Source organism: Python bivittatus, unplaced genomic scaffold (genome assembly GCF_059951505.1).
Source record: "Python bivittatus isolate LINGU-HERP-01145 unplaced genomic scaffold, Pbiv_v1 ctg000080_np1212, whole genome shotgun sequence".
Lineage (NCBI taxonomy): Eukaryota > Metazoa > Chordata > Lepidosauria > Squamata > Pythonidae > Python > Python bivittatus.
Genome location: NW_028277035.1, coordinates 48,563,222 through 48,582,944, shown reverse-complemented (window position 1 = coordinate 48,582,944; position 19,723 = coordinate 48,563,222). Strand labels below are relative to the sequence as shown.

The following is a 19,723-nucleotide window of genomic DNA, read 5'->3' as shown; positions in this document are numbered from 1 at the left end:
TTTGGTATACAGAGGAGTTCATGGTTGACTCAATGACTGCAAGGTGCCCAGGTCCTGTGGCTGCAAAACAAGCCCAAATCATCACCCCTCCACCACTGTGCTTGACAGTTGGTATGAGATGTTTGTGCTAATATGCTGTGTTTGGTTTTCGCCAAACGTGGCGCTGTGCATTATGGCCAAACAGCTCCACTTTGGTCTCGTCTGTCTAAAGGACAGTGTTCCAGAAGTCTTGTGATTTGTTCAGATGCAACTTTGCAAACCTAAGCCGTGCTGCCATGTTCTTTTTAGAGAGAAGAGGCTTTCTCCTGGCAACCCTTCCAAATAAACCATACTTGTTCAGTCTTTTTCTAATTGTACTGTCATGAACTGTAACATTTAACATGCTGAAGCCTGTAGAGTCTGAGATGTAACTCTTGGATTTTTTGCAATTTCTCTGAGCATTGCACGGTCTGACCTTGGGGTAAATTTGCTGGGACGTCCACTCCTGGGAAGATTGGCAACTGTCTTGAATGTTTTCCACTTGTGAATAATCTTCCTCACTGTAGAATGATGGACTTTAAATTGTTTGGAAATGGCCTTATAACCCTTCCCAGATTGATGGGCAGCAACAATTGCTTCTCTAAGATCATTGGTGATATCTTTACTCTTTGGTACTGTGTTAACACACACCTCAATCCTCAAGACCAGCAAACTCCTAAAACTTCGGCTTTTATAAAGGTAGTCACACTTGCTGATGATCAATTGATCAAGAGCATTTGATTAGCAGCATCTGACTGCTACTTAGCCTCTTCATACCTATGGAAGCAGTAAGGGTGTACTTAGTTTTTCACACACGGCTTCTCCATTTTGGCTTTCTTTTTGTAAAATAAATGATGACATGGTATAATATGTCATGTGTTGTTGTTCATCTGAAGTTGTGTTTACCTACTTTTGAGAACGGCTAAGGACCAGATGATTTTTATTATGTCCTGATACGTAAAACCACAGAACTCAAAGAGGGTGTACTTTCTTTTTCACACGACTGTACTTTGTCAGCACAGAAGTAGCACTTACTGACTCATCAAATAACCAGAAAGATTTTTCTGAAGGCTGAGCTTATTCTTATTTTTCAGCAAAGCAACCAATTTTTCAATTCAGATTTTTTTTCCTTTTGCCCCAGCATGCCTTTGAACAGTTTATTGGTGATGTTAATTGTATAGGCCATAAATAGCCTGAGTTATGATGGGTTTCTAAAAATCCTGTAATAATGTTAGCAAAAGGGTCTCTTAGAAAAGCTAAATCTTGGAACAGTATTTCACCATATTGTCAAATTCAGCTGAAAGCCTGTGGGAACATTTGGGCAAATTTTAAGGTCAAAATGCCCCAGAACACGTTGCATAATGGACATTTTTGGAAAAAAAGAGAACATACACCAAATACATTTGATACAGAAAATTGGGGGAAAATAGTGACTTTTGTGCATCCTCCGGAGATGGTAGATTATGCAGATAATTGAATTCAGTCATAACAATTTCAAAACCCAAGAAGTGCTTCTTTTACTTTAATTTGAATTTTCTTCTGTACTTGCAGTTTTTTTTAAAAAAGTGTATTGGTTGTTTCCTGTCATTTGGTAAAATTACCATTTCTCTGTATTTGATTTTTAGAATATATGACTATAGCGTAAAGCATGAATATTTGAGTAAAATAACCTAGATGCTAGCTGTTTATAGCTATACTGGAACCGTGAAAAGATCTGAAAAAATAAACAGCCATGTTATTTATCTATTTACAAATGTATAAGGCTGGTGTAGAAGGTAAGGAAAATGACCATGATGGAAATATGCAGGAACTGTTACCTAGACAAAAGGGCCGAAACATTTTTTAAAGTACAGAAAAATGCAATAACATTTGGAAGTGACTCAGGCAGATGCCTCCCTAATTCACTGGAGTATAAGAAGGAGGAGGAGATTCAGAACAATCAGACTTGCAAGATTTTGTTATTATAGCTCACTGCAATTAAAGTAGTTTTAGCCTTTCTGTGGAGTTGATTTCCTGGTCTGGTCTATCTATTGGGGCTGACGGCTGCCCAACTCTACAATGACTCTGAGAGGCATACCGTAAAAACAGTAATAAAGTACAGATTTTAAACCCCAAACCATGGAAGAAAAACAAGTATGAAAAAATGATCGAACACACAGAATCCACCACCCTCTGTAACCCAAGGTTTGAGGAAGGAGCTAGGCTTTCAGAGTTTTTTTAAACGCAGCTAGGGAGGAGGCCAAATACATCTTGGGGGGATGGTCTTCCAGAGGGCTTCCTAGGTCCCATCAGATGGCACTGTTTAATGGATGGGACTTGGAGTATGCTTACTGTGCCCAGTCATACAGGCTGAACAGAAGCCCTGAAAGATAGAGCTTTAGATATCCAGGCCCTATGCCATAGCCAGCTGTAGAGAATCAGGGAGCTGACCTTGAGGGAAATAGGCAAGAACTGTTATATAAGCAAAGAGGGCTGAAACATTCCTTAAGTCCTGGGAAACAAGATAGCATTTGGAAGAGACTCAGGCAGGCTCCTCCCTGATTCATTGGGGTATGGGGTACAATCAGATTGCAGGATTCTGTTATTATAGCCTGTCTCAATAAAGTATAACTCTAGTCTGTTTCCTGGTCTGCTCTATCCCAAACGGCTGACACTGGCACCTTTAATTATACTCAAAAGCCTAATGGCAACGAATGCAGCTCATAGACCAAAGGTGTTACATGGGCCTGATGAGATAAAACCTGTTACTATCTGTGCTGCTGCAGCATTCTGTACCAGCGGCAGCTTCCAAGTAGTTTTCAAGGGCAGGCATATTGCACATTGCAGTTACAGTACTCATCTGTGAAAAGACCAAAGTGTGAGTCTGAAGGGCCTCCTGGTCCAAGTAAGAGTGCAATTGGTGCACAGTATGGATTTGTGCAAAGGCCTTCTTAGCCACAGCTGCTATCTGCTCCTCAAGCAGGAGTTGCGAGTCCAAGAAAACTCCCAAATTGCACACCAGTCCCAAAGGGGAACATGCAATCCCATTCAGGCCTAAAGGTGATACATTCCCAGCTGCAGAGACCCAAAATCCCATAGCCACTCAGTCATGCTAGGGTTGAGCTTCGACTTGTTTTCCCTATCCAGTCCCCTCACAGAACCTCTAGATACTTGGACTAGACCTTGACATCATCGCCTAGTCAGTCTGGGGTCGAGATGTATATAACTGGGTATCATCTGCATATTTATGATACTTGATCTCAAACTGACAAATGCCCTTGCCCAATGGCCTCATGTAGATGTTACACAGGAGAAAGACATCAACCCTGGTGTTGGACTCAATCTCTTCCCCCCTATCAACGCTGACTGGATCTGACTGCATAATGGAGGAGAACCTCTGAAACCCAATGCCTCCCACTCCCAGCCCCTGCAGGCAGGCCAGAAGGATATTGTAGTAGAAGGTATTGAAAGCTGTTGAGAGATGAAGCAGCAGCAGAATGGTTACACTGCCCCTTCCTAGCTCCGCTGAAGGTCATCCACTGAAACCTGACTGAAAGGGGTCTAGATGATGAGTTTCTCCAGAACCCTCTGAAGTTGTAGCCATACCAGCTTCTCAACAACCTTCCCTAAAAAAATGGTAGGTGGGAGACTGAACCAAAATTGTTCAGCATAGGGATGATGGTGATGATTCCTATTAGGTCACTATCTTGTTGATTCATCTGCCAGTTATTATTATTATTGCTATGCAAAACTCTTCTGGATATAACCAAAGCAACTGGCTCACTGGAGTTCACAGTTTTTTCTTGCATGCGTAGGTGTCTGCAGGAAATTTTCTACTGGAGGGCTTTCAAAGCGGGGGGAAAGGTGCACAGTGGTAAGTAGTGTGAACTTCATGCATTTTCCTTTTTTGTTGTTGTGGCTTAGACATTTAGACATGTTGTTTAGAAGCCAATTCAAAGTGGCAAAAGATTCTGGAAATCTGATTGGAAGAATTTTATATTTAGCCTTTCACAACATAAATCATTAATGCCATCAGATTCCCATTTGGAGTGAAAGTAAACAACAGCACAATAACTAACAGCAAAAAAAAAAAAAAAAAAAAAAGATGCAGCCACACAATACAGCAGTTAAAGAGTATACACCGGATCATGTCTCAGCTCTCACAAGTTCTCATGACCTGTCAGGAAAGGGGTTTCCATGCTGTAAACATATTTTTTTCATCAGATCACTTCATCAGATGCAGAATATTGGTCTGAGAAAGCAGTATTATATGTTCCATAGTTGCTGGGGGATAAGAAAAGGAAGAGGAAGAGGGAGCTATATTGAAAGATGAGAAGTGACAAAATTAATTGTAGACAGCCATAAAAAACGAAGCAGTGGATACATATGATATGAAGTCATGCATACTTGCACTGATGAGCTATTTAACATATGCAGATGTGTTTAATCCATTAGAAATAGTGTTCCTGAGTGTACTTTGAGAATATAATCTGCAGCAGAAGGAGAAATAAATATATTTAAGTAGATTGTAAGATCCTAACTGAGTTTGGATTGCAATATTTCCATTAGTTTTTGCAGTATTTTTTCTTTTTTCCAGGAACTGCATATTTTGTGTCTGATAGATTATGCTTTTTAGAAAAATACTGGCAGCAACAGAGAACAAGATTATTATTTCTGGTACATAAAACAGCAACACTCAGCACTAAGCTGACTGAAATAAGTAGACTTGGGAAATCTTAGGGAGACTGGATCTGGACTGCCAAAATCCAAATGACCATTAGACAGTAGCAAAGAGCTAGAGCTTTCTGTATCTGCTAGCTACTATCTTGAGGTCACCTGTACATTCTCACTAAGACGCTTTGTGATGTCTCTTTGCCTTGACACTGAGGTCTCACTGTTTCACGTATGGCTAACATATTCTTTACAATTTCTTTCTTTATTTAAAAGATTGATACAGCTGCCCAACTTATACAATATAACCCTGACTGGCTAACAGCAATCAAATCATATATTAAGAAATACAAACATACACCCCCTTGCAAATTAAGAATCATCACATTCTAACCAGGCTCCATTAACTATACACATGCTGGGCTTGACTCACATCCCAGCCCCGCTCTCTAGCTCTTAAAAAAAGAATAGTGACTTCTGTTTCTCCACAACCAATCTAGATTTCCCATAAATCAGCCAAACATTCCAGCAAAAACCATAACAACACTGCAGGCTTGTTATATACTAATTTCTCTTTCCCCTTGCAAATGCTACACAACATGAGTTTATAATCCAAGACTGGTATAGTCTATGCCCTTAGTCCCCTCTTTCAATTATTCATTTATTTCAATTTATATGGCCTCCCATCTTGCATAAGTGACTGCAGTGAACACAGTTGACAACATCCATCTAATAATACAAAATTAGAATAATAAATAAGGATCTACAGTAAAAATAAAACAAAAAAAGTGGCAGCCGAGGATAACTGTCGACAATAATTAACAATACCTTACAGGCTCATCTCACCTCCTGACACCCATGCCAGCATGCCAATTTCCTAAAATGATTACTTTAAAGAATATTTTAAAACGTTGGCTCATAACTCAAGTCCTTTTGCTTAATGCATTCACTTGACCTCAACACTAAATGATCAATCGAGAAGTGATAATGTATTTCTCATAGCTATTTCATGCTTCACTGTGGCAAATTATGTCTTTTTCCAGCAACTTAGTGCAAGATGGTTATAATAATGTCACAAAACTTTGGTTATGATGAGCCATACAGAATAAAATCAACATGACAAACTTTTCAACAGTAACAAAGTAAAGCAGCAATGAAACTCACAGCAGCATTAATACAACATTAAAAGACTGGGAGAAAAAAGTGCCTTTGCCTGACTCAGAAAAGACAACAAAGGCAGTTCCCAAATTATCTTCAGGGTCAGACCTACATATTGCAGTAATCTAAATAGGAAGTTACAAGAGCTTGGATTGCTGTAGTGATGCTGGTTCCATCTCAGAAGGCCCATGGCTTTCACCAGCCTGATCTAGTGAAAGATGCTTAAGGCCGCAGAGGCCACTTATGCTCTCATGTCAAAGACAGATCCAGAATCATCCCCAAGCTACAGACCTGATCCTTTAGTGGTACTGCAACCCTACTTAGAACAGGTTGAACTCCAATGGGATAAACCATCCACCAATAGCAGCTAGTCTAATCTGGACTGAATTTTAATTTGTTTGGCTCTTATTCAGTCCATTACCACAGCCAGGCTTTTTCAGCAATTCTACTGCCTCACCTGGATGAAAAGGAAAGATAGAGCTGCATGTCATCCGCATACTGATGACATTTGATTCTAAATCTCTGAATGACCTCACTCGGCAGCTTCATGTAGATGTTGAGCAGTATGGGGGATAAAATGGAACCTTGTAGAACCCTACAGCATAAATGCCATAGGGTCAAGCTGATATCCTTCAGCGCTATCTTTTGAAGATAGCCCTCCAGATACGAGTTGAAACATGTTAAGGTTCTTCCACCCGCAGCTAATCTGAAATCCCTGCAGAAAGATACCATGATCAATGGTGTTAAATTCCGCTGAGAGATCCAGGGGAATCAACAGGGTTGTACTTCTCCTATCATTCTCCCAGAAAATATCAGCCGGGTGATCAAAGCAGCCAAAACTAAGTCTAAACTCCAGTGAAATGGATTAAGAAAATCATCCACATTTCATCCACACACTAGAACATTTTGTCCAGAAAAAGAATATTAGTCACCAGCCTATAATTTAGATCATCTGGATCCAATGAGTTTTTTTTCCATGCATGATCTCTCTTCAGCCTCCTTAAGAATGAGGAATTTATAACCTCCTGGATCCAGCTGAACACTCTCTTCCTACTAGTTATAATAAGCCCTGAGGGGCTAGGGTCAAGCAAACATCTTGTTGGCTCATCCAAGAACCTTGTCTGCCTCATCAAGCCTTAAAAACTGAAACCTATCCCAAAAATCTGACCAGCTCAAACCCTGGACACTTGCTGAAACTGTAGAGACTCAGTGGTTATGAATTTAATCAATTCTGTCCTTAAATTGTCTAACCAATATATCACAGTGAGCTATCAAGGGTTGTATATAATCCTTATCTAGGCCAGATCCCTCAAATCACTGAACCTCTTGGAAAAGCTGTGCTGGGCACTACTGAGAAGATGCTATGGTGGAAGAGAAAAAAATTGCTTCTCTTGCTGTCAGAAAGTAAGCTTGACAATGCGCTCATAGTAGCCTTTGAGTAAATTCAATATGAGTTTTCCTCCATCTGCATTCTAGCTGTCACCGAATTTATTTCATTGCCCTCAGCCAAGAGGGTTTCCAAGGGGCACTCCCTCATGGGAAAGGACATTCAAGGGCAAAAAATCCAGAGTGTGACTTGCCAATAAATTAAGATAGACCCATGGTTATCATGGCAGCAGTAAAACACTGAGCAATCCCAACATAAATATTCAAAATAACTAACATTCTAGGAGTCCTCAATCCCATATTCAAGACCACCTTTATCAGATAAGGTAGAGAGACTGTTGGGCATTGGGTAGGCAATACATCACCAGAACCCCCAATCTGTCTTGAGTGCTCAGTACAAAATACCAATCCTCTGGGTTGGCACTTGAATGGACAGGAATCCTGGGGAGAGAAATAAAAAACTTATTTATTTGACTTATATAGCCACCTATCTTATGTACCCTAACCCTGGCAGCTCACAAAAACAACAATAAAAACATAAAAAACCAATAAAACCACCACCCTGTAAATGGGGGAAGATCATTGAGAAAGTGGTAGAGACTTGATTATGGAATGCCATAGAGGAAGTGGATTATCTAGACCCTGAATTCAGATCTGAGCATGGGATAGAATGGTCCTGCTCATGGAGGGAAGGAATGTGACCCCTCTGGTCTTAGTCTTCTCAGCAGTGTTCACTACTATTGACCATAGTGTCCTTCAGAACTTCTGAAGACCAGGCTGGAGTTGCCATGGAAACTTTGATCCAGTGTCTAGAGGCTTTTAGAGCTTGAATGAGATAAAGCAGTCTGAGTCTGAATCCTCTCAAGGATTCAAGTTGCTTTTTATTTAGAAGGCCTCTGGCTATAATTATAGATGGGGCAGTACTGTGCAGGAGCAGGTCCTTGGACACTTAGTGGTCCTCTTGGATTCATAGCTACTGCTTGATTGGCAGGTGGAGGCTGTGCCCAGGACGGCCTTTCCTCAATTTCAGCTGGTGTGCCAGTTGTAGCTCTACCAGGAGCAAGAGACCCTGGCAATAGTGATCCATGCTTTTATTAGAACACAACTGGACTACCGCATGGCACTTTACATGGGACTGCCTTTGAAGACCATCCTGAAGCAGAGGTCTGCTTGCTGGCAAACGAGAACAGCTGTAGCCATGTAGCTCCTGATTGCTAATAAGTTTTCAAGTGTAATTCAAAGTGTTGCTGAATTATAAAGCCCAATATGGATTGACTCCTAGGCTTCAGAACTAGTTTCAGGACTGGCTTCTCCAGTTCTCTGGTGTGCAATACTGAGTAAAAACTGTTAAGAGTCTCCCATTACTCAGAGGTTAAAGGGGCTGGACTCACAGACGTTTTTTCTGTTGCAGTCCATCTATTATGAAACAGATTCTCTCTTGAGAGGACCAGTCTAATGGCTTCTGAAAGCTTTCCCAGAGAGCATTTGGAGAATGATGAATGTGTACCATTTGTATTACTGTAAAGTATTATTATTATTATATTGTGGTCTTGGTTTTAAGATGTTTTTGTTGTTGTAAGCTGCTGGAAGTCCACACAAATCACAACATGGTACATAATAAAAACATAAATAATATGCAAGAAACACTTATAAAACAAGACCAAGTTAACTTGATAAAACAAAACAAAACAAAAAAATTAGGACAGAAATATTCAGCAGCAGGAAAGATAAAGAAAAATGGAATAGTAATTTATCTCAGATCACCTTCTTGGGAGGTATTGGAACAATTAAAAGAGAAAGAAGGAAGAATTGTAATTCTGAAATTAAGAAAAGAAGGTAAAACTTTAACACTGGCATTCATCTATGTCCCAAATAAGGACAAGGAACAATTTTAGGAAAGATTTTTCCAACTGTTAATAGAAATCATGGAGGGGGAAATAATAGCTGGAGACATGAATGGAGCGCTAGATCTGAATGCAGACAAATCATTTCAAGGGAAAAAAAGAGGAAAGCTTCCGAGAAATGTTTTTCAGTATAAGGATACATCGGGTTTGATAGATGCTTGGACACCAAAAAATCCAGAAGAGACAACCCGTTCTCAGCAAGACATCAAATGTACTCAAGAAATGACGTATTGGGTCTCCAAGGCTCTCACATATTCCATCAGGGAAGTGAAGATCTTCCCAATGACATATGCAGATCATAATCCAATTTTATTATCATGGTTCCAAGGAGAAAAATTGCCTTTTAAAAGGAGGATGAATGGCACGCTGTTACTCCAAAAAGGCATATTATAAAAATGTAAAGAGAGCAGCCACCTTCATTAGGATCCCAGCCTTCTATGTGGAAAGTGACTGGCTGTTCTGCTGTTCTTCATCCTTCCCATCTTAAAAAATAAAAATCCACACTGGCCTAAGCATGGTTAGAGCCACCCCTAATAGACTGGTGGAAACTTAGCCCTTTTCACCTGGATCTTACTTCAGGGGAAGTAAAGAAAAGAAATCAGAGAAGGACTGCCTCAAGGGGCCCCATTTTCACAAGGCTGCTCTAAGTGTTGCCTTTGTTTCTGGCAATTGGAAGAAGGGTTAACACTATGTTAATCATCTTTCCATGTCTCTGGAAATTGACCAGCAGGAGGTCTGTTTAACCTAATACTAACCAGAGCCTGATTTGCGTTAAAGCCGAGTCCTAACGCATGGATAACTGGGTTTTTGTGTTTGCATGGTGTATTGCCCCTCCACTCCACCCCCACACTTGATCTAGTTCAGCATTTCTTATGAACAGGTTTATCATGTTTCACTTTCTTTCCCTCTATGCTGAGTTGTATTTATTATGCTGTTTGTCTGTTGAATTTCTACTCTGCTTTTCTCCATCAAGGCAGCTTCTAGTGATAAAAGCATCACAAAGTCTAAACTAAAACAACATTGATACAGTTGAAATCAGAATTAAAATTAAATGCTGGAATAACTGCCAGACAATATTGGAATAAGATTGCCATGTTGCTTTTGATATGGTGTTTGGAAGCACTAAACTAGTGCTGATTTAGAAAGTTTATGGGGACATTCTCCCCCCCCTCAATGTTTTGGGATGAGTGTCCCGACAGCAGCTGTTTGCTAAGGCTGTACAAGAATATGAGCTCCAAGAAGTTCCTCCTCTTAGCCAAAGTTTCTATCCCCAGCTTGCTGCAGAACAGTGTGTTCATCCCCCTCCCTTTTGCTTGTGCTTCAAAGCTTCCAAGAAATTAGGCAAGGTGAGAGCCAAGCCACTCCCGGGACAGCTGTCCAATAAAGAAGAAAAGTGCACAATTCTAAGTGGCATCGGATTCTCTGCAAAGAAACAGTTGCTTGATGATTCTTAGCATCTGACTTCTTGTGTGGTGGGAACAAATATGCAAGGTAAGAGCTTTTTAAAATCCTGAGGGGGTACAAGCGAGGCAGGGTCTGAGAGACGTTTCTGGCACAGTTAATTCCGAAGAGAGCATCCATAAAATGCTTTCCTCAGAATCTCTAAATCTCTGCAGTGTTAGTCCACCCTAATTTTTGACCCACCCAACCCTTGACACCTAACTCTGGTGTGAAGCTGAGAGGCAAATCAGTGATTGATGCAAACACACATAATAAAGGTTTGTCAGACACTTTTTTTTTTTTTTTTAAAGGAAAACAGTTTCAACATTTGAACCTCTTCTGTGTAGAAGTGCCAAGAGAAGGGCTTTAAATGGTGAATGTTTTTTCACACCCAGTCCTCTCTGGAGTTATTTTTCCTATCTCCCCATAAGATTGCAAATAATTGGTTTGCAAAAGCAAATGTATACTTGAAACTATACAGGCGTAAATGAAGCAGAGGGGTGCAATTTGGCCATTAGTATGTCTTCCACTTAAAATAGCCCATAAGCATTTCTTTTCCCCCTTTTTGAAAGAGCCATTATTTTAAAGAAATATGTTTTCTTGCCAAAATAAGCTGATATGAATCTAATTTAAATCTGATAGGAGTCTGAGGACAATTTTTGTTTTTTGTCTTTGGAAGCAATCAAATGAGATCTGGTAGCCTCTTCTGGTCTCTCTCCACACTCAGGTTCTTGTTCTGTTCTTCTGTCTACATCTGCTTGGCCTCCTCATAGAAATAAAAGCAAGGGGATCTGCAGGGTAGAAGGTAGTGGTTAAAAAAAGAGTCAAGCTGGTATCCATAACTGCATGATTGAAGCCTTGCCCTTTTTTACACGTGTCTTTCCTCCAAACTGCAGTCCTTCAAGACTGCACAGATACCACTTCTTTCTCTATTTTTTTCTCTGTGGCAACAGCCTGGAAAAGTAGATTGTTCTGAGTGATAGTACTTGGCCCAAAGTCACCAGCAAACTTCTATGGCTGAGGGTAGACTTGAATCTAGAAAGGTTTGGCCCTAATCCAGCACTGATTAAAATGCCTGTATGTTCTCTGCAAAATCCCTAAACTGGTTGTTTTATCCCATTCAAAAAAATGGATGAATTTTCCATGACAAAGACCTGCAGCCTTTCCCTGTACTTGGGTTGCAGTGATGGTGGCTACATCATCTTTCCAGTGAAAGAATATGATCTCCCTACCTTTGCATAATTGGCCTCTGGAATCTTGGACCACTGCATATAGATCTGGATCTTTAGTCTTGACTTGGTCACTGCTATCTGCTCCTGCCTGGTTGGCACCCTGCTTCCTTCTGACCTCCTTCATGTTTGTTACAGCTTGTGTACTAACCAACAATGGATTCAGAAAGGATACTTATAAAGACATACCCTTGAATGTATTTTGCCTGATGGGAAATTCATAGGAATGGGATGCTTAAATAGTAGGAATGGGAAGAGGCAGAAACCAATCATTGTGGGAGAAAATAGACTGTTCAAATTAGTTTGGCTCAATCATTTTACTGGGCTCAAAAGGAAACAGGGACCCATAGCAATGTGCCCAATTCAATCTTCTGAAAGTTTGCAGAAACCACAGTGCTATCAAATTTCAGTTAACCATAAGTGAAATATTTTCAAGGAACTTCTGCAGGTTACATTCAGTTCAAAAGAGGAAATTTCTAAAACCATGAGTTGACACACACAAAAATATAAGATATCGTCATAAGATAGTAGAAGTTCAGCTAGAATGTATATCATAGGTTGGGAAAGATACTGACAACTTAAGGGGCTGCAAGCATAGGTAGCAAATGGTGTCACTAAAGCTATTAGAGAAAAGGCAGCGTATTTCCAAAGATCTGTTGCTTGAATGTGCAGAATGAAAAAGAACATAAACTTGCACAAATAGTATTTAGAGGACCCTCTCTGTAATAACATTCAGACAACATACAGAATCATATAACTACATTAGAAGCAGAAGGCTGATTAGGAAACTAGTTGAACTATTAAATGACAAGAGAGTTTATTTATTCATTTATTTATCAAATTCATATAGCCCCCTATCTCACAGGAAGTGACTCTGGGTGGTGTACAACAACTAAGTAAAACAATAAATATATAAAAACAATCATTATTAAAAATATAAAACAGCCATTGTTAAAATATAGAAACCACCAAACATGCTGCAGATATCTATGGCAGATTCCTTTGTCTGAGATAGTGGGGAGAACATACTGACAAACTGAAAACAAATTACTGACTTGAAATGGTCACCGTCTGAGAATTCTCAAGTAAAACGGCTGACCTATCAAAAGCAGGTAATATTTCCTAAGATCCTCCTCTGTACTAGAAACCTGGAGGCCATTCTTTAAAAAGAGATTTACAGTATATTTGTATCTGTATGTATTCTAGATAAATTGGTGAACAGCAGTATTGAATATAAATTTATCCAGCATATAAAGAAGAATAAGTCTTCAGCAAGAACAAACCTTGTTAAGGAAATTTTCCTGAATGTCAGCAAGACTATGGGCAGAGGCGATCCAATAGTCATAATTTAGTTGGCCTTTCAAAATCTCTCACCAAAAGTCCATGACTGCTTAAGACAACAGGACCTTTAATGGCTAAACTGATATTTAACAGGGAAGATCTCTCAAAGTTCTAAATTAAGGCTAGTGATTTTTAACTTGATCATAAATGATCTGGAATTGGGGTGAGCAGTGAGGATACCAAGTTTGTTAATTTAGTTAGAGTGGTTAATATAAAAAGGGCAGGGGAAAGTTCTACAGTTGCTGGGTTTTTTTTGCCAGACTTGGGGAATGGATACTGAAATGGCAAATTCAGCTCAGTTTATGGTGATTCACACTAAGGCAAAACACCTAACTTCATAATTGATTAATGGAATGAACCCCAGCTGTAAAGATCTTGGGGTTTGGGTGGCCAGCTGGATTATAATGTTTACCTAGTGCGTGGCTGTTGTGAAAGAAGTAAAACTGTGTTAGAGAGTAGTTGGAAAGGAACTGAAATGGATGAAACTGTTGTGTGCCAGGTTTGGAATATGAAGTCCAATTCTGGTCAGGGGAAAAAAAGAGCAATCAAGCAGCTGGATCAATTTCTCCCTTAAAGTAAAAAGCAATATGGTATTTGAGCTTAGAAAAAAGAGGAGGTCCTAGAGGAGATGATAATGATGCAAAACATGATGTTTTTCCTCTTTTCTTATAATCGTAGTATTTGAATGAAACTAATTTAAGTAGTGCTGAGAGATTTAGTACAGATAAAAGGAAACAGTTTGTCAGAGCATACAGTTAATCAGTGGAATTCCCGCAACAACTTGAAATTAGAATTAGACAAAATCATACACAATCACCTGTCAATAGTTACAATACTAGGATGCTCATGTCTGACCAGTGGCTTTGCAGAGCTATCTGGTTACTGTGAGATCAAAATACTGGACTACATCAGCTTTATTTTTATATTCTTATATCCTGCTTATTCACTGGAACTAGAGATCTTAATGCAAACAGCCAATGCAACTTGACTTCTGGGGTGGGAAAAATGTGGCTAATGTGTCTGTGTGGTGTTTTTTTTAATTATTTAAAAGCTCCCATACCAAAACTGTCTTCCTGTAGTAGTGAAAATTGTGAAACTGTAAAAATCCCAGACACAATAAGAGAAAAGAAGTGAAACGCTGTGCCAAATTCTTTGACTAATAACCATATATTTCAGTGCAGCTCAGGGTGGTGGGTGAAGAGTATAAATACGAATTGGAGATACTGTTATTGTTACCTGAATAGAAATTTCTCAAAGTGGGTGATTCTTCTGGGTGTGATCACTAGGAAGGCTATATTCAGGAGATAACCTTTATTTCTGTGGTCCACATCTGAGGTCCTTCTTAAATTTATTCAGTATTCCCTGTAGGCCACGCCATGGTATTTTATTAAAAGGACTATTACAGCAGCCTAGAGCCTTATCTGTAAGAGCTACAGCAAAAGAGATTGGAATACCTAAACTAAAGAAAATCACATACACATATCATACATGGAATGGGTTCATGCTCCGCTAAGCTATAACTGATTAAATATATTACAACTGGCTGGATTCACACAGCATCCTAAGCAAAACACCAGCAAACCACATTATCATTGACCGTAATGTGTGAGTCCAAATGCACACGTAGGCATGCACACATCAAAGCTACCCACCAAAAGAAAGGTATGAGACAGTATTTCACCTCCCTCCCCCTGTGGTTTCTGACAGTAGATGCACAGAGCCATATCATCTATAGAAACATCCTAAAGGAAATTCAGTTTTCATCTTTAAAGAATGCTTCACCACAGAGAAATCTTATGTTGGCAATGTTGAAGCTTGGATGCCAAGCATACAGTGCCACTTGCTAATTTAGTTTCAAAGAATGCGGTCCTTTTTCATGTGGTCTTGCCAGCTCTGGGTATTAATTAATAGAATGGCAGAAAAGGAGATGACTGCATATCGGATGGCAATGTATTTGTCAAGATTGCTACCTAGCTAGGCCCTTATCTGTTTATTGCTTAAGCATGCTAGTGGGAGGGTTTGGGGGAGTGCAAGATTGTGGCACCGTGACAAAACTCCTTGGGCACGTTTCCTAGAATATGCTTCAACTTCTTTGCATTTTATCAAATTTTAATTGAAAGATAACTGCTAGACTATCAAACTATCTCCAAACAAGTATTTCTCCATCACAGTAAGGAATTAAAATTGAAAGAGTACATTCAGAAATGTTTTAGAAAACAAGCGAGGAGGAGGCTAGCGCAATATCAAGCTTGATTATATTAACAACAACATATAAACTCACTCCAGATAAATACACCTAGGATATTTATACTGCCTGCTTCAAGAAAATGCATTCACTTCCTCTATCCCATTCCACTGGTGCTAATCACCCAGTTTAGTTAGTTGACAGGAAGTATTTTGTTCACTGAAATCCTCTGCATCCATGATAGAAGAATATTGTGCCAGTTAATGGCTTCAAGCTTGAAGTGAAGAGTATTTCTTTGGCTACATTTTGCTGGACTAATCAGAACCACTGATGGATTGTTTTATACAACCATGTTAAAGGGTGTAGTGTAATGCTTTAGAGCAGTGTTCCTCAACCTTGGCAACTTTAAGGCGCGTGGACTTCAACTCCCAGAATTCCCAGCCAGCATGCCAAGGAAACAGTGCTTTAGAGCACAATCTAGGGTCTCTTCGTAAGTCTTAGTCTTAGAAAAGGTGCTAGATTTTGGCCTCACCTACTGATTACTTTTAAGCATGGGATTTATTGCTTATGCTTAAAAGCAATCAGTAGGTGAGGCCAAAGCAATAAAAAAAAAAGCATGGGATTTATTCAAAGAAATAAGATGCATGATATTGTTCCACAAAATTTTAATAATCTGAAAATGTCCTTGCATTCAAAATACACACTGACACCCCCTGAAATTGTACATGTAAAATATATATATACCTACCTACCTAAGAGTAAGTGTCCAGCAAGTGAAATAAACAAGCAACCAATTGGTCAGAAACAGACTTGTGATGGCTTGGCTCTCTTGCCAGGGTTCCAGTAACAGAGAGGCAGGGAAACCAAAATTTACCTTGGTCACGTGAACCCAGAAAGACTGCTGTTATTTTTGCAAGCAAAGTGGCAGAAGCAATCCTAATCCCTCCCCTGCCCATCCCCAACACACACACTCAGGGATGCTATAATCCAGCTCCTATTAATCTCAGATTCTTTCCTCTGTTCCACCTCTCTTGGTCAGGGCAGTGTTCCCAGCCCCAGCCCTCAAAAAGAATAGACAGGTCTCCTGTTTATGGATTGGCAGCCCTGAGTCCTTTCACTTCTGTAGGGGTGTCATCAAATAGGCTTTGATGACATGCCATCTCTCCTAAGGATCCTGCTTAGGAAAACGCTTGCATTTATTTCTTGCCACACTTGTTTTTGTCATATCTTGATGTTATTTTGTGTTTTTAATTTTTCACTATTTACTTGTGGTTGATTATATCATAGGCATTTTATTGCAAATTATTGAAGCCCACCAAGAGTTGAGTTATTGTGGTGGGCTCAAATCAAATTGTTGATCAAAGTCAACAAACAAATAAAACATTGTGCCATTCTTGGGAGCATTTGTGATGCTATTTAGAAAGCAGCTACATATGTAATTGAGCTTTCTAGACAACTTTAATGGCTTTTGCTTATTTATTTTTAAATAAAAATATTTAAAGTAGTTAGTAAAACATCCTACGGCACAATAATGTATGTAATTTAAATGCAAGTTTGAGTGCAACCTTAATCATTTGAATAGAAATAGATATGGGATGGGACATACTTGGGAAGGAACAATGCAAAACTCTCATGGCTTAGAAATAGGCTGTTCTGTATATCCCTTGCTTGTAGGAGCCATAATAATTTGTAGCTTTATCAAATCAAAATCTTTATTTCAGTCATTGATCAGCATAATTTTAAACAACCCAACAATTTGATTAGAATAAAATAACCATAATCAGAAATACTGGGCTTGAATATGAGTTCAGTGAAATAAGAGTAAGATAAAATGCTGTAGTGCTACAGCTCTTAAGACTAAAATAACTATTGTTGTTAGTACTGATACTATAACTGTAATTCCCACTAAATCTATATTTTTGGCTACAAACTGGTGGTTAGATCTAACATAAATAAACTGAGAAGAAAGACTTAAATCTAAAATTTCCATATTTATAAAGCTGGTGGAGCAATAATCTCTCTTCTGATTTTACTAGCAGCATAAAGAAATTTGGCAACATCCAGAGAGAGAGGCTCTGTCTGATCAGATCAGAGGAATTGTATGTAAAATAAATTGGTATAGTTTGGATATTTTTTATCAAGTAATGGGAAATAAAACAGACTCTAATGTCTCTATAAAACTAATAACACATGGGCAGTAGACCGTACCTCACCTGTATCACATGGACATAATCAAAGAGTGTATGGCACTTTCTTGTATCTTCCTTCCAGAAAAGGTGAGGGTCAAGTATTAAACTGAGCCAGGGTAAAGGCTCTCCTCAGTTATGAAATTTAAATATCTCACAGAGCTAATTAGGGGAGATTGGCTGCTCTGGAAAATGTTTCTGGGCAGGCAGGGCTGATCTTGTTGTCTCTCCATCTGTCTCAGAATTTTCTTGGCTTGTTCATAGCCCAGGGGAAAAAGGGCTTCCCAAGAGACACCATAAGAATGCAATCAATTTTTCTGTAAGGTATTTGTTCCACCTAGCATTGTGATAATCTATTAGTGTCAGAGGGGTCAATCCTGTGGGTAGAAAATTTAACTTTAGCCAATATACAAAGAAAAGTTGCCAGATTTTACTCTCAATTTTAATTGTTCCCACCTCACAGGGGACGCTGTGTGGTACTTGAAAGATACAAAACAAAGATTTAGATTGCAGAGTTTCTAGGTTGGAATAGTTCTCTATCCTTACAGATAGCAAGAGATCCTAAAGTCTGTTTTAAGCCAATTGGAGTCTAGGATAGAAGATCTGCATCATCAACATACAAGAGCTTTGGAATATGCCTATGAGCTAGCTTTGAAGGAAATAAATTGTTCTGATGGGTGACTGGGGAGATTATATGGAAGTGAATTGATGATGGAGCTAATATGCAGCTCTGATTCCCCCCACAGAAGGAACTGCTTTAATAAGATGGCCTTGTAGGGTAAACTGAACTTTTAGGCAGGAGTTTTCATGTAGCTGACATAGCAGCAATAATAAACATCTGTCTACTGTAGAGTTAATGAGCTGTCCCCCAATTTAACTCTGGGTATTGAATCAAAAACAGGCCTAAAGTCAAAGAAGGTGGTGTATAAGGGCAGATCTGCTTTGGCCATATATGTTTCTACCAAATGCTGTAAAACAAAAGCATGGTCAAGAGGAGAGTGCTCAGCTCTAAAGCCAGACTGTTCCTCTGCCAAAATTTGCTCAGATTCTAGTCAGTCTAAATAATTTAGTATTAAGATGTTTAGTTTAAGCTAACTAATGATACTCAATAAACTGATAGGACAGTAATTGGTTGGTAGGTCCCTTTTCCCTTTTTTTAATAAATGGGGGGTTATTAATGCTGTTCTCCAGTTCCTTGGGACTACTGCAGGATGATCCATGGCAGAGAAGGACACTAAGACTGATATCTGTTCCAGATTGTTATGATTTCAGCTGCCATGTAATCATTCCCTGGTGCTTTTCTTGGTTTAAGTTGATTGATCAAGTCTTTAATTTCTGTGCATGTTACTGGTGGCCAGTGAGGAAGCTAACTGGCATCCAATTAGTTTGGTATTAGTTTCCTCTTGTGCATATAGAGTGCTAGTGGGTCTCCCATGCACCAGCAGGAACTATAAAAGTTTGGCAACACCAGTGATTTGCCAGGTAGGTAGCTATAAGATGCCAGGATTGAGAGGACTTCCATGCCTGTACTGCTGCTATCAGCTGCTGCCAAGAAGCTCAAGCTGCTTCCTTTTCCTTTTTATGAAGTAATTGCTTGTACTGTCTTTTCTGTTGGAATCGGCTATGAGCGGGATGCATCAAGGGGACTTCCTATATTTATTAAATAAGCGCATCAAAGTTCTCTTAGCTCTGAAGCAATCCGAATCAAACCAGTGTTGTGAACGAAAGGTCTGGTCTCTCTCTCTCTCTCTCTTTTTGGTACTTTGACTGTTATGAGAGCAGGCTGAAGTAACTGCATTAGTGTAGAGCAGTGTTTCTCAACCTTGGCAACTTTAAGATGTGTGGACTTCAACTCCCAGAATTCCCTAGCCAGCCTTGAATTCTGGGAGTTGAAGTCCCCACGTCTTAAAGTTGCCAAGGTTGAGAAACACTGGTTTAGAGTCATGACTTATAGTTCATTCCTGGGGTAAGTAAGAATCGCAGCATATGTGTGTTGTACTGGTTCAAGTTTACCCTCTATGAATTTGTTCACCTTTTAAAATAATCCAATTTGATTTCCTTAATACTTTCTGTTTTACATGCAAAGGATCTCCAAAGTCACATCAAATTCTATGATGGCAAAGCTATAGGGGGCTTTAGTGCACTCATGCAGCAAAGCAATTCACTTAAACAATCCAATGATCTGCTTTTCTTGCTCATTTTAACATGTCATTTATCACAGCAGCA

At 39.3% G+C, this 19,723-nt stretch overlaps 1 protein-coding gene across 1 annotated transcript in view; it reads right to left on the bottom strand.

Moving 5' to 3' along the window:
- Positions 1 to 955: 955 nt before the first annotated feature.
- The window catches only part of HEMK1 (HemK methyltransferase 1, mitochondrial release factors N(5)-glutamine), a 93,630-nt gene continuing 74,862 nt past the window's right edge, over positions 956 to 19,723 (bottom strand). Inside the window, exon 12 of the mRNA XM_088134021.1 lies at positions 956 to 11,347. The gene's annotated coding sequence lies outside the window, so the exon portion shown is untranslated. The remainder of the gene's footprint in view (positions 11,348 to 19,723) is intronic.